The sequence below is a fragment of the Dasypus novemcinctus genome, chromosome 21, assembly GCF_030445035.2.
Source record: "Dasypus novemcinctus isolate mDasNov1 chromosome 21, mDasNov1.1.hap2, whole genome shotgun sequence".
Classification (NCBI taxonomy): domain Eukaryota; kingdom Metazoa; phylum Chordata; class Mammalia; order Cingulata; family Dasypodidae; genus Dasypus; species Dasypus novemcinctus.
Genome location: NC_080693.1, coordinates 64,675,685 through 64,690,597, shown reverse-complemented (window position 1 = coordinate 64,690,597; position 14,913 = coordinate 64,675,685). Strand labels below are relative to the sequence as shown.

The window sequence follows — 14,913 nt, the reverse complement described above, 5'->3', positions numbered from 1 at the left end:
ATAACTCTCTAAACGTAATAACACTGAATGTCAATGGATTAAACTCACCTATCAAAAGATTCAGACTGGGACACTGGATAAGGAAATACAACCCATCTATATGCTGCCTACAAGAGACACATCTTAGACCCAGAGACTCATGGAGGTTGAAAGTGAATGGCTGGAAAACAATCATACAAGCAAACAACAACCAAAAAAAGGCAGGAGTAGCTATATTAATATCAGACAAAATAGACTTTAAATGCGAAACAATTGTGAGAGACAAAGAAGGATACTATATTTTAGTGAAAGGGACAATTTGTCAAGAAGATCGAACAATCATAAATATTTATGCTCCTAAAAAGGGCGCCTCTAAATATGTGAGGCAAACGCTGGAAAAACTAAGTGAAAGAATAGATGCATCTACAATTATAGTGGGGGATTTTAATACACCACTATCAACTCTGGACAGAACATCTCAAAAGAGAATCACTAAAGAAACAAAACATTTGAACAGTATATTAGAAGAGCTGGATCTAATAGACATATATAGATCATTACACCCAAACACAGCAGGATATACATTTTTCTCAAGCGCACATGGAACATTCTCCAAGATTGACCATATGCTAGGCCACAAAGAAAGGCTTAATGAATTCAGAAAGATCGAAATCATACAAAACAATATCTCTGACCACAGTGGAGTCAAGCTGGAAATTTGCAAGGGACAGAGACCCAGACTTCACACGACAATTTGGAAATTAAACAGCACACTCTTAGAAAAACAATGGGTCAAAGAGGAAATCTCAAAAGAAATCAATGACTACCTTGAAACAAATGATAATGATAACACAACATACCAAAATTTATGGGATGCAGCAAAAGCGGTACTGAGAGGGAAATTTATAGCCATAAATTCATATATCAAAAAAGAAGAAAGAGCAGAAATTGAAGAATTAACTGCACATTTGAAGGAATTAGAAAAACAACAACAAAGTAACCCAACAGGAAGAAGAAGGAAGGAAATAACAAAGATAAGAGCAGAACTAAATGAAATAGAAAATAAGAAAGCACTTGAAAAAATAAACAAGACCAAGAGCTGGTTTTTTGAGAAGATCAACAAAATTGACAAACCTTTAGCGAGACTAACAAAGAAAAAAAGAGAAAAGATGCAAATACACAAAATAAGAAATGAGAAAGGTGATATCACCACTGACCCCACAGAAATAAAGACTATCATAAGAGGATACTTTGAAAAACTATATTCCAACAAAAATGACAATTTAGAGGAAATGGACAAATTCCTAGAAATACATAAGCAGCCCATACTGATGAAAGAAGAAATTGATGGTCTTAACAAACCAATCACAAGCAAAGAGATAGAATCAGTCATTAAAAATCTCCCAACTAAGAAGAGCCCAGGGCCAGACGGCTTCACAGGTGAATTCTACAAAATATTCCGGAAAGAACTAACACCAATCCTGTTGAAACTATTCCAAAAAATCGAAACAGAAGGAACACTGCCTAATTCCTTCTATGATGCCAACATTACCCTAGTACCAAAGCCAAACAAAGACACCACAAGAAAGGAAAATTACAGACCAATTTCTCTAATGAACCTAGACGCAAAAATACTTAACAAAATACTTGCTAATCGTATTCAACAACACATTAAACGAATTATACACCATGACCAAGTGGGATTTATCCCAGGTATGCAAGGATGGTTCAACATAAGAAAATCAATCAATGTAATACACCATATAAACAGATTGAGAGAAAAAAACCACATGATTGTATCTATAGATGCAGAAAAGGCATTTGACAAAATACAGCACCCCTTCCTGATAAAAACACTCCAAAAGATCGGAATACAAGGAAACTTTTTGAACATGATAAAGAGTATATATGAAAAACCTAAAGCCAACATTGTTTACAATGGCGAAATCCTGAAATCCTTCCCTCTAAAATCAGGAACAAGACAAGGATGCCCATTGTCTCCACTCCTATTTAACATTGTCTTGGAAGTACTGGCTCGAGCACTGAGACAAGAACCAGATATAAAAGGCATTCAAATTGGAAAGGAAGAAGTCAAAATTTCATTATTTGCAGATGACATGATCCTATATATAGAAAACCCTGAGAGATCTTCAACAAAGCTCCTAGAACTCATAAATGAGTTTAGCAATGTCGCAGGTTATAAGATCAATGCGCAAAAATCAGTAGCATTTCTATACACCAATAATGAGCAAGATCAGGAGGAAATCAAGAAACAAATACCATTCACAATAGTAAATAAAAAAATCAAATACTTAGGAATAAATTTAACTAAAGAGGTAAAAAACTTGTACATCGAGAAATATACAAGATTGTTCAAGGAAATCAAAGAAGACCTAAATAAATGGAAGAATATTCCCTGTTCATGGATAGGAAGACTGAATATTATTAAGATGTCTATCCTACCAAAACTGATCTACACATTCAATGCAATCCCAATAAAAATCAACACAGCCTTCTTTAAGGAACTAGAAAAACTAACTATGAAATTTATTTGGAATAAAAAGAGGCCCCGAATAGCCAAAGACATATTGAAAAAGAAAAACGAAATAGGAGGAATCACACTTCCTGACTTCAAAACATACTACAAAGCTACAGTACTGAAAACAGCATGGTACTGGCATAAGGAGAGACACACAGTCCAATGGAATCGAATTGAAAGTTCAGATATAGAACCTCATGTATATAGCCATATAATATTCGATAAAGCCACCAAACCCTCTCAACTGGGAGAGAATGGCCTATTCAACAAATGGTGCCTGGAGAACTGGATAGCCATATGTAGAAGAATGAAAGAGGATTACCATCTCACACCTTATATAAAGATCAACTCAAGATGGATGAAAGACCTAAATATAAGAGCCAAGACCATAAAGACCTTAGAAAGCAGTGTAGGGAAACATCTACAGGACCTTGTAATAGGAAATGGCTTCATGAATATCACACCAAAAGCACGAGCAGCAAAAGAACAAATAGATAAATGGGACTACCTGAAAATTAAAGCCTTCTGCACCTCAATGGAGTTTGTCAAGAAAGTAAAAAGGGAACCCACACAATGGGAGAAAATATTTGGCAACCATATATCTGATAAGAGACTTATAACTTGCATATATAAAGAACTCATAGATCTCGAAAACAAAAAGATAAACAACCCATTTAAAAAATGGGAAAAAGATTTAAACAGACACTTCTCCAAAGAAGAAATACAAATGGCTAAAAAGCACATGAAAAAATGCTCCAAATCCCTAGCTATCAGGGAAATGCAAATCAAAACTACAATGAGATACCATCTTACTCCCATAAGATTGGCAGCCATGAAAAAAACAGTAGAATACAAATGCTGGAGAGGATGTGAAGAAAGGGGAACACTCATCCATTGCTGGTGGGAATGCAGAAGGATCCAACCATTCTGGAGGACAGTTTGGCAGTTTCTCAAAAAATTATCCATAGATTTGCCATATGACCCAGCAATACCACTGCTGGGTATATACCCATCAGATCTGAAAACAAGGACACAAACTGATATATGTACACCAATGTTCATAGCAGCATTGTTCACCATCGCCAAAAGTTGGAATCAATCCAAAAGTCCATCAACAGATGAGTGGATCAATAAAATGTGGTAAATACACACAATGGAATACTACTCAGCTGTAAGAACCAATACACTACAATCACACGTGATAACATGGATGAACCTTGAGAATCTTATGTTAAGTGAAGCAACCCAGGCATTGAAGGACAAATACTATATGACCTCAATGATATGAAATAACTTAACTGCCTCAGAGAGCTAGAGTCTGGAAAAGTGGCTTACTGGAAAGCGGGGGGTGGAGGAAGGATGTGAGTTAATGTCTGTAGGGGTGGAATCTGTGATGAGCTGGGGGTAAGTATGAGCACAAAGAAGGGACAAAATGGGGGCAAGGGGTTACCTTCAGGTGGGGTTTTCTGGGTTTGAGGGGGGCTGGGGATGGGAAGAGGGGTAATATGGTCCAAGAAATAGGTGGGAGGGAGGGGCAACATACAAACATGGGAGAGTGCCAGAAGTTCGTTGAGAACTAAATGTTGAGTAAAACGTATCAAAGTATAAGTAGGAGGGTCACCTGGTTAGGACGCTCAGGGGGTATGGTCTGATGCGGGACGGACTCCGGAGGGAATAGCTGAAGGCTCATTTTGCCAAGGTGGGTTCTACCATTGGGTGGGGTGGACCCATATCCTGGGGAAGACTAATGCCGTCGAATAGAGAGAACTGTATCTCTCGTGAGAAAGGACGGCTCCCAGGGCATTAGATTGGCAGGCGTTGTGGGCCCTAAGGGGAGGGGAAAATGGACGTGCAATGGATAGAACAAAGGTAAATAAGGGGGCAAAAGAGGAGTTATGTGAGAGTACACGAGGAAGAATATAAAACAGCTAATATTACACCAAAAACATATAGGGGACGACAGACTAATAATGAAAACCATAAGACAAAACATAGGATAACTAAAAAATTTAGAAAACTGTACAACCTAAAGTATGGACCACATAGTAAGCACAAATGTTACCTTGTTTGAAAACTATAGTTTCGGAATCTGTACATCAGTTTCAGGAAATATGATATGAATAAGTTAAAAGATTATTGCTGTGGAAGGGAAAAGGTTTTATGGTGGATCTGGGGAAATACTGTATATTGTATATATAAATTTTGGTGATCTAAGACTCTTCTGAAGCTGACATTATGTTGGGATTCACTGTACGGGAAGTTTTGGATCACAGAGTGGTTCAACAATGTCAGCGGAGGAATACTGATATGGGATGTTATTGACAGGATATATATGGTTGACAGGGAGTTATACAGGGCATATGCCCAGGGTATATGGTAATGTCTATATATACTCATAGTGGAAACAATTAAAAACAACAGCTGGGGGGGTACTGGGCTCCTGGCCGGGGGGTCACTGTTGTGGGCCCTGGGAGAGCAGCGGCAATCCTCCAGGTGCAACGGCAAGAACCAGGAAGGAAGGAGGGCCCAACAGTGGGCTCTTGATACTAATGGCTACACTTTTGAGCCTATGCACCTGCAATAAGAACAAGGCCTAGAGTAGCATTGTGCCTGGGGGTTTCCTCCTGACAGCCTTCATGTTACTCAAATGTGGCCACTCTCACAGCCAAATGCAGCGTGTAGATGTGATGCATTCCCCCCAGCGTGGGACACGACACCCGGGGATGAGCCTCCCTGGCACCGAGGGATCACTACCACATACCAGCTGAAGAAGCAACTAGAAAATGACCTTGAATTAAAGATTCAATGCGGAACAGCAGAATATACCTGTCTACATATAATAACATGACTTCGGGAAGCGGTTTGACCTAATGTAAGGGGGAAATGGAAAGAAGAAATGAGATTATAAGGTTGTGAGTCTCTAAAAAAGAGTCTGGAGGTTGTCAGAAGCAATACCCCTATGTACAACTGAACAGAGTCTAAGAGACAGATAAGGTAGATACAACCCCAGGTATTGGTTCTTTTGAGGGATAAAGAGACCCACGGGTTCTATGGTCATGGCAGAAGGGGTTCACTGCCATGACAGATGGCCCTTCTTTGGAGCTGGTGTTTCTGCGTGATGGAAATGGACTCAGAGGGGATCTCTTTTCACAAGACTTGCATGCTACTTTATTGGAATTGTAGTTGGTGCTGAGTTTAAGATATATATAGGGGATTTGAATCTCTGGACTGATAATATGATACCCAGGCCCAGAGCCTCAACAGACTTCAGCTCCTACACTTTGACTTATTGGACTTACTCCACTCAGCTAACATGGAGTTGAAGAAGGTCAACCACCACAACATGGAGCCTAGAGTGTCTACAACTAGAAGCGGGAAGAGTGCATCCAGTACCCATGTGGAATCTAAGCCCTCACTTGACATAGGTGTGCAATGGACACAAACAATCCAATGTCCACAGAGAAAATGTGGAATGGGTGTGGGAACGATAGCCATGGGGGCTGCTGGGTGTGGGGAACGGGAGGAAGAGATGAGATGTGGAGGCGTTTTCAGGACGTGGAGTTGTCCTGGATAGTGCTTCACGGACAATAACGGGACACTGTAGATCCCCCCAGGGCCCACTGGATGGAACGTGAGAGAGTCTGGGCTATGATGTGGACCATTGACTATGGGGTGCAGTGATGCTCAGAGATGAACTTACCAGGTGCAATGGATGTGGCACGATGATGGGAGGGAGTGTTGCTGTGGGGGTAGTGGGGAGCGGGGGCGGTGGGGTTGAATGGGACCTCATATTTTTTTTTAATGTAATTTTAAAAAATAATAATAATAAATATTTTTAAAAAACCAGAAAAAAAAAAGAAAAAAAAACAAAAAACAAAGCCATACCAAACAAAAAGAAGCTGAACAAAATAGAAAATATCAGATTGTGGAATAGGTTTGCTTTAAAAAGTGTCTATCTAAGTATATGTATACTGAGTTGTGATATAAAACGTAGCTCATGGCCCGAGCACTGTATAATCAATGGAGAAGTGGGCGAAGGGAAAAGAACCACCCTCTTTCTGACACTCATTAGTAGTGTGACCATGGAGGAAGATATTTTCCCTTTCTCCGTCTACATTTTCTTATAAAAGGGAGAGACACAAGCTGCTATCTAGGGTCTCTCCTAATGAAAATTCAGTGAGGTTTGAATAAAGGGGATGAGTAGGGGCTTGAAAACTAGCAGGATGAGAAGGGAAGTTTTCTGGCCACTTTACAGGAAGGACTCATATAGTTTTCAATCCATCAGCCTTGAATGAGACTGGTCCCTGACCTCCAAGCCGTGCGGTCTTTCTGTGCCTTCCCCAGAGACTCCAGAAAGGCCTCTGGCCAGCCTGATGCCCACCAGCAGCAGGAAGAGATGGGCTCAGCTCAAACCTCTCCTCCCCCACCCTTTCCTTCAAGAACTGATGACAGCAGGTGCATCCATGCCGGGCCCCTCTGAATCAGCTTTGGCTGAGGAGCTAATTTTCTAGAGCCAGGCAAAGCATTAGGATAAGTATTTTTATGCCTTTGACAGTTTCCACACTAAAAAATGAGGAAATCAAAATATATGAGCTCTAGGTTCTTCTCTAGTTTAAAAATTCTATGTTAAAAATTGCCAGGTTATTATTTACCGTGGGCCTTTTTCTTCATCTTCCTCTGATGCTGCTCTATGAGAATAAATCTGTTTCGGAAGAAAAACATAATCATGATTATCTATCACAATAACCATTCTTTCCAAACCTTTATTCATTCCTTTTATTTATCTTAAGTCTTATCTTCCCAGCCAGATGACAATTTTTTTTCCAGGACAGGTGTACTAGCGTCTTTCATAGTTCTTTGGCTCTTCCACAATACCTAGTTTAGAATCTTGAGTGCAGGTGGCACTTAATATGTTTTACTGTTTTAGATAACAAGCAACATGTAATTCCTAATAAAAACTCTTAGAGGTAGCAAAAGAGGGAAACATTCTTAATGTGGTATGGCAGTTTAAGATTATTTATGAATTCAAAAAAGGGAGATTATGTTTGTAAACTGGTCTGTTCCTCTGGGTGTGATCCCCTTTGCTTGTTTTAGATTCAGCTGAGATGTCTTTGATTAAAGTATGTTAAGATTAGGGCTTTGATTTGACCATGTTAGTAGAGTTTAATTCAGGGTTGAGTCCCTACCCCCTTGGTGGGCTATATAAATGGATACTCAGTCAAGAAGACACACAAAAGAAGACAAGGAAGAGGAAAGAATTTGATTATTTTGGTCTTGCCATGTGACAGAAAGGAGAAGGCTTAAACAGCTAAAGCCCCAGGAAGAGAGAAGAGCCCTGTGCCAACCTGTAGCTGAGAGAGAGGAAGGCTGAACCCTCGCAGTGACCAGCAACTATCTTGCTTCAACACGTGGCAACTGACTGGTGAGAAAGGAACCTTGAGTTGGATTCTTTAGGGCCTTGTAACTTTAAGCTTCTACTCCAAATAAATACCCTTTATAAAAGCCAACATATTTCTGGAACTTTGCATCAGCACCCCCTTGTCAGATTAATGTACTTGGTAAAAGTATCTACCAGAAGCCCAAACAACAACATTGTTTCAAAGTCAGAAAGGAGAGAGGGATGCCTGTTATTACTGTTACTATTAGACACTGTATAGGAGCACCACCAATAATGCAGCAAGAAAAACATTAGTACCACCCATGAGGTAAGAAAAATAAATGGAGTAAAAGCATTAGAAAGGAAGAGGCAAAATTATCATTATTTCCGTATGAAATGATGATGAACCTAAAAAGCACAAAAGAATCAATCAAATTTTTATTGGAAGTAATAAGAGCATTCAGTAAGGTAGCTGGATATATCAAAAGATCAGCCCACAAACCTCAGTAGCTTTTCTGTGTAACCACCAAAAACCAATTAGAAATGTAATTAGAAAACCAATTAGAAAATGTAATGGAAGTAAGATCCCATTCACAATAGCAATAAAAATGTATAAAGTACTTAGAAATAAACTGAATAAAAGATGCGTGAACTCAGCAGTAAAACTTCAGAATGACAGTAAGCACGGATTACATGGTGTGAGATGCCATGTTTCTAAAAAGGAAATGTTAATTCCATTCCAATTCCAACACATAGAGAAAATGTGCAAAAATAGCTATGAAAAGCATGAAAAAGAAGATCAAAGAGCAGGAGCATGCCCTACCAAATAGCAAACTATGTTATCAAACAACTGGCATCAAGTAGGGTAATTCTGGTCCTGGAACAGGACTGTCAAGAAAAATGTATTTTAGATCAGTGAGGAAAGAATTAACCATTCAATAAGAGATTTTAAAACAACTGGCTATTCATGTGGGGGGAAAGGGGAGTTAGGTTTCCTACCTCAACCACACCCAAACCAACCAAATAAAACAAATTATAGATGGATTAAAAAAGAAAAATAACAACACACTGTTTCACAAGTATCAGAAGAAAATACAGGAAACTAGTTTTATCCCATGGGGTAGCAAAGTCCTCCCTAACAAGACCCGCACCCCATAAGCCATGAGGAGAGGACAGACAGATGGGAGTACGTGAACACACCTCCTACCCGTTGTAGCCTCTGCTTCATTTCCCACTGGGTTTTTTTGTTTTTGGTCTTTTCTTGTTTTATAAAAGATGTTTGCATATTAAATATATTATACTATTTCACTGTATGTCAATATTTCAACTATTTCCCACTTGTTTTTGTCTTTAAGGAGGCAAAACAGAGCAGTGGTACGAAGGAGCCCAGGCTTTATGGGCATTGACTCTGGTTCTGCTTTTGGTTTTGCCACTGGAGCCTAAACAGATCTCTTTCATGTGTAAAAGAAGGATGACCACGTCTTGCTTGCAGGCTGGTTTTGAGGATTAAGTCAGACAACATACATTAAGCTCTTAGTCCAATGTTTGGCATAAATAGGAGCTAAATTTGCTAACAGTGTCAAAGACAAGGTGATCAAATCTATCACACCATGGCATCAGGCTTAGAAAGCTCTTTCCCACCACAAGATTATAAAACATATTGCTTCTATTTTCTTCTAATGCTTTTATGTGATTTTTTTTGTTTATGGAAATATGTTAGTTTAAGGTGAGAAATACAGATCTACCATTATTTTCCCCCAAATAGTTAGGCAGCTGTTCTATAACCATTCATTCATTTCCCCCCACTATCAGAATATTAGGAGGTACCATTTCAAAAGTCTTAGGAATGCATGGTTCTGTCTATTGCTGGACTCTATGCTACTTCATATAAATATTAGGTTGTATTATGCCCCATTGCGGAACTGATATAATGCCTTAGCTCTCTTCCTTTGAGAACACTACAAGGTTCTGGTCCTAAAAAGCTTATAATCTAAGTGGGGAAAAGGAAATAATGAAAGCACATAAAGAAATACAAATATAAGGTTAAACTACACATGGAAATCAAAAGCAGCATATGATGCTATAGAAAGGAAGGGTCATATGCCAGCTGGAGAAGAGGAAGGTACTGTCTGGGCAATGGCCAGTGATTGACTGTCTCCCTAGAGGCCTTGCCAAGCTGACCCCATGCTGGGTCCCAGCCTCCCAGACTCAGAAATCAGACTCTTTCCCTTACCAAGAGAGAACGCACTTCTCCCTGATAGGACAGTCTCACCTTATCAATATCACAGGACTGAACAAAAATCAGAATGTCAGATTATGACTTGACAGTGTTCAAGATGCCAATACATCTATTCCACAGACAGAACATCTGGGCCTACACCATCAGGGAGTTATCCAGAGGACTACGTGGCACACAATGCCACAGTCAGAAGGCCACTTGGTGAGCAAAGAATCAGAACAGAAGGAATCAGCTGATTCTGGCATTCAGTGGAAAGGACTGAGGTTTCTAGATCCATGCATCTGCCCCGCAGGCACCGCCTCCTGTGGGCCCGAGGTGCCCCATCTGCTGCTGGCAGCTCCTTCACTCTTGGGCAATATTAGGATGGGCACTGCCCATGCTGGCCTCTTCCTTCCCTTTCTACTCTTTTACAGAAACTTCCTGCCAATAGACATACTTTTGTTTAGATATATTAATACATTCAGCAAGGTTTTGACTGACCAGGCAGCCGTCTGGTTCTTATGAATCTGTCTGCTCCATCATGTGTTCTGTCTTGGTTAGCCACACTTTTAAAAACTGTTTACCACATTGTTAAGTTCTCAAGGAGGGGGAATGCCTTGCTATGGCTGCCATGACATGGTAACAGATCTTACAGATGGACTAGGACCAGGAGTATTCAGGGAAGGCTTCAGGGGGAAAGATGGACTTGAGTTGGCTTTTGTCAGCTTGATAGGACTTAGACAGACAGGGTGAATTAAGGGAATTTTAGATGGGCAAAAGCACAGATGGAATGGCCATGGTGTGCCTGGGGTATGCTGAGGAGCTGCTTTGGCTGGCATGGAGGGTAGCCATCACATTGGAAAAGGCAAATGGGGTAAAATAGGTTGGATTGGTATAGTAGGGTCAAGATTTGTCAGTTTATTGAACCTGACTTTTCATATGCTAGTACCCACCTATTGGGAAAATTAATAAACCCTTGTATAATTGAACAGAAGGAATAGGATACATGTAGTAGAGTAGCCTGATGAATTAATTTAGTGGCAACTGTTTAACTTAACCTATTTATTTATTTATTTTTTAAAAAGATTTCTTTCTTTCTTTCTCTCCCCTTCCCCCCACCCCAGTTGTCTGTTCTCTGTGTCTTTTTTTTTTTTTAAATATTTATTTATTTAATTTCCCCCCCTCCCCTGGTTGTCTGTTCTTGGTGTCTATTTGCTGCGTCTTGTTTCTTTGTCCGCTTCTGTTGTCATCAGCGGCAAGGGAAGTGTGGGCAGCACCATTCCTGGGCAGGCTGCTCTTTCTTTTCACGCTGGGCGGCTCTCCTCACGGGCGCACTCCTTGCGTGTGGGGGCTCCCCCACGCGGGGGACACCCTTGCGTAGCACGGCACTCCTTGCACGCATCAGCACTGCGCATGGCCAGCTCCACACGGGTCAAGGAGGCCTGGGGTTTGAACCACGGAACTCCCATATGGTAGACGGACGCCCTAACCACTGGGCCAAAGTTCGTTTCCCTCTGTGTCTATTTTATTGCATCTTCTTTTTTGTCAGCATCTGTTTTAGTCAGCGGCACGGGAGTCTGTGTTTCTTTTTGTTGTATCATCTTGTGTCAGCTCTCCGTGTGTGCGGCACCATTCCTGGGCAGGCTGCACTTTCTTTCATGCTGGGCAGCTCTCCTTACGGGGTGCACTCCTTGCGCCTGGGGTTCCCCTATGCGGGGGACACCACTGCGTGGCATGGCACTCTGTGTGTGCATCAGCACTGCGCATGGGCCAGCTGCACACGGGTCAAGGAGGCCCGGGGTTTGAACTGCAGACCTTCCATGTGGTAGACGGACGCCCTAACCACTGGGCCAAGTCTGCCACCTAACTTAACCTATTTAGACAATGCCTAACACACTGGAGAATAAAGATGCTAAATAAACCTAACAGATCTACAAGATAACACTTTCAGGGGAACAGATGTGGCTCAAGCAGTTGGGCTCCCGTTTACCATATAGGAAGTCCAGGGTTTGATGCCTAGAGCCTCCTGGTGAAGGCAGGCTGGTCCACACAGCAAGCTGGCCCATGTGGAGTGCCAGCCCACACAGGAGTGCCACCCTGTGCAGGAATGCCGGCCCACATGGTACCACCACCCTGTGCAGGTATGCTGCCCCATGCAGCACTGCCAGCCGATGTGGAGAGCTTGCACAGCAAGATGACACAACAAGAGACACAGAGCAGAGACAATAAGAGATGTAGTAGAACAGGGAGCTGAGGTGGTGCAAGAGAATGATCGCCTCCCTCCCAGTATGGAAGGTCCCAGGATCCATTCCCGGAGCCGCCCAATGAGAATACAAGCAGACATAGAAGAGCACGCAGCAAATGGATATAGAGAGCAGGCACCGGGGGGGGGGGGGGAAGGGGGGGGGAGACACGGACAAAAAAAAATAATTTTTTTTTTAAAGATAACACTTTCATCCTTTTACTGTGTCTTATCTCCACAGCATGACTGATAGCTCCATGAAAGCAGAGAGTATATTGCCTCTCATCCTTTCCCCCAACAAGGAAAGGAATCAGTGATAGAAGAAAAGTGACTGTGAGTTCATCAGTGAGCTGACAGTTTTGGGTTGAAGAAATTTTGCTATCACGTCAACTCTGGCCTTCTTAAACTTAACTTCTCAAAGTAGTCTTACAGCTTGTTATCTTGGTTTTAATTCCACAGAGATCTCCTGGGAGTGGGGTTCCTTCCTGTAAAAATTCCTGGAATATACTTTGCAATAAAAGAACAAAGTGTACCTCAGTCCTAATGACTGAAGAGGAATGCCAAGTAGTAGTAGCAGGTGGGACATTGGCTTTGATTTTTTAGTTTGTGGGTTCTGAATCTATTATAAAGACAGGATGTATTCCAGAAACCTGAATTAATTGTCCTTACCTCAATGACACAGAAAATTATAATCAAAATCATCACTACCACAGTAACGGATATTGCCAAGATGAGTTTGCTGTTATAGCCATATCCTGGAACTTCTTTTGTGGGCTAAAAAAAAAAAGGGAAGAACAATTTAAAAACAACAACAAAGCAATGGAAAAGAAGAAAGCTATCTATTTAGCATCAAAACCCCATTCTTCCATGTGAATCTAATTTACAGGGTTTTAAAGACCATACCAAATTGAATGTGTTAAGTAATGTTACCAAGCACTCTTCTATAATTTGTTTGTGTGTTGGGTCCTCTTCTCATCCACCCTAGGAATAGCGGCACCATTCTGTAAATGAGCAAAGCGGTAGGATCACTGTCTTGGTCAAAGTTACATAGCCGAGACAAGCATGAACTAGGAGCCTCTGGGCTTCCTGCTTGGGTGCTCCAATGGCATGTCCTAAACTCTGATGGAAAAGTCTAGGTCTCATGTTTCTGGACTTATCCTCACCTCGCTTAATCTTCGCCCTTTTTGTTCACTCTGGACTTCTGTGCTCTCATGGATATAGTTCTCAGTTTTCCATTGGTCTGTATCCCAGTCTGCCTTGGACACCTTTACTTCTTGTTGTTCACTGAGAAGCTTCATCAGAAGGCCTGTTCTGGAGATGAGCTTTGCACAGGCCAGTTGCACGTGGGGCTCAGAGCAGTCCATTTTCAAAGTCCGGATAACATGAGAAATGAGCTTTCTCACATCGTTGTTGGGGATGAGAGACCGTAGTTGTTGGTTTAGCTGAGTTTCAAATTTATCACCTGGGGATGAGTGAAGTGGAAGAGTGGAGCCCTCAGTCTTGGGGGGTAAGTCGGTGCCCAAGTTATGGTATACCCATTGGGTTTCATTGGTTCGGTTAACAGTTAGCATTAAGTTTTCTACAGTCACAGAAGAATTTGCAGTGGTAGAATTCCTAACGGCAGGGGTTATAGGGGCAGTCTTTTGTATCACAGTAGTATTTTCTGCAGAAGTGTTTTCTACAGAAATACTTCCTGCAGAAGTGCTTTTTGCAGTAATTGTTTCTTTAGCAATGCTTTCTGTAGGAGATTTTGAAAGACCAAATAATTCTGAAAAAGGATTTTCCTGAGAATTTCGTTCTGAAGATGAAAAAGCCTCTCCTGAAGGGGAATTTATGAGGCTTCTCATTGCAGAGAAAGAAGGTCTCTTTTCAAGCATAAGTCTATTGAATGAACCTTCCTTTCTGAGCTTTCGACTTGGTCTGGCCTTGAGTGTTTTGTGGCTTACACCAGAGCGAGCTTTATGAAAGAGGTAATTTTTTTCTGGAATATGAGATTGGTTTAGGAGCCTTCATGTGTTTAACTCTATCTTTTGCATCTTCTAAAACCGAAACGGAGTAGGCTAAGTCTTTCAATTTGTTTCTAACCTCAGGTGGGGCTCGTAGAGGGATGGTGGTAGAAGGCCTGCCCACTGAGTATTGCTTCAAGAAAGAAGAGACTGCTGCCTTATGGTCCTTTAAAAATAAAGGCTCAGTGTCGAAGGAGTTTCCCACCAATTTCCTTGGCCTCCGCACCTTGCAAAACCGCCCCAGCTCCCTTGGGGTGGGCCTCCTGGGCATTCTTTCTTTGGCGATGTTCTCCACAAATGCCTGGGCACCCTGTTTCCTCTTGATACTCTGATCTCCCATTTCTTTGAAGTGCCTTTTCTGGATGCCTCTTGGTCCCTTGATGACTCTGTTCATTCTCAACAGCCTTTTTCCTACACTTGCTTTCTGAATCTTTGCCAGACTGTTTTCCTGGAAACTGCCCTGTGGCTGGGCAGTTTCCAATCTCTTTTGAAAGATCTGGCATTTAAATTTGGTACCTATTAAGTTGGAATGCATAGGCATGGCAGTTTTTT

The 14,913-nt window shown here is 41.4% G+C and overlaps 1 long non-coding RNA gene and 1 pseudogene across 2 annotated transcripts in view; both read right to left on the bottom strand.

Annotated features, from left to right (window-relative positions):
- The window catches only part of LOC131275064 (uncharacterized), a 360,126-nt gene that overhangs the window by 119,851 nt on the left and 225,362 nt on the right, over nt 1–14,913 (bottom strand). The window lies entirely within an intron of this gene.
- On the bottom strand, nt 6,397–14,902 carry LOC131275058 (leucine-rich repeat-containing protein 37A3-like; annotated as a pseudogene).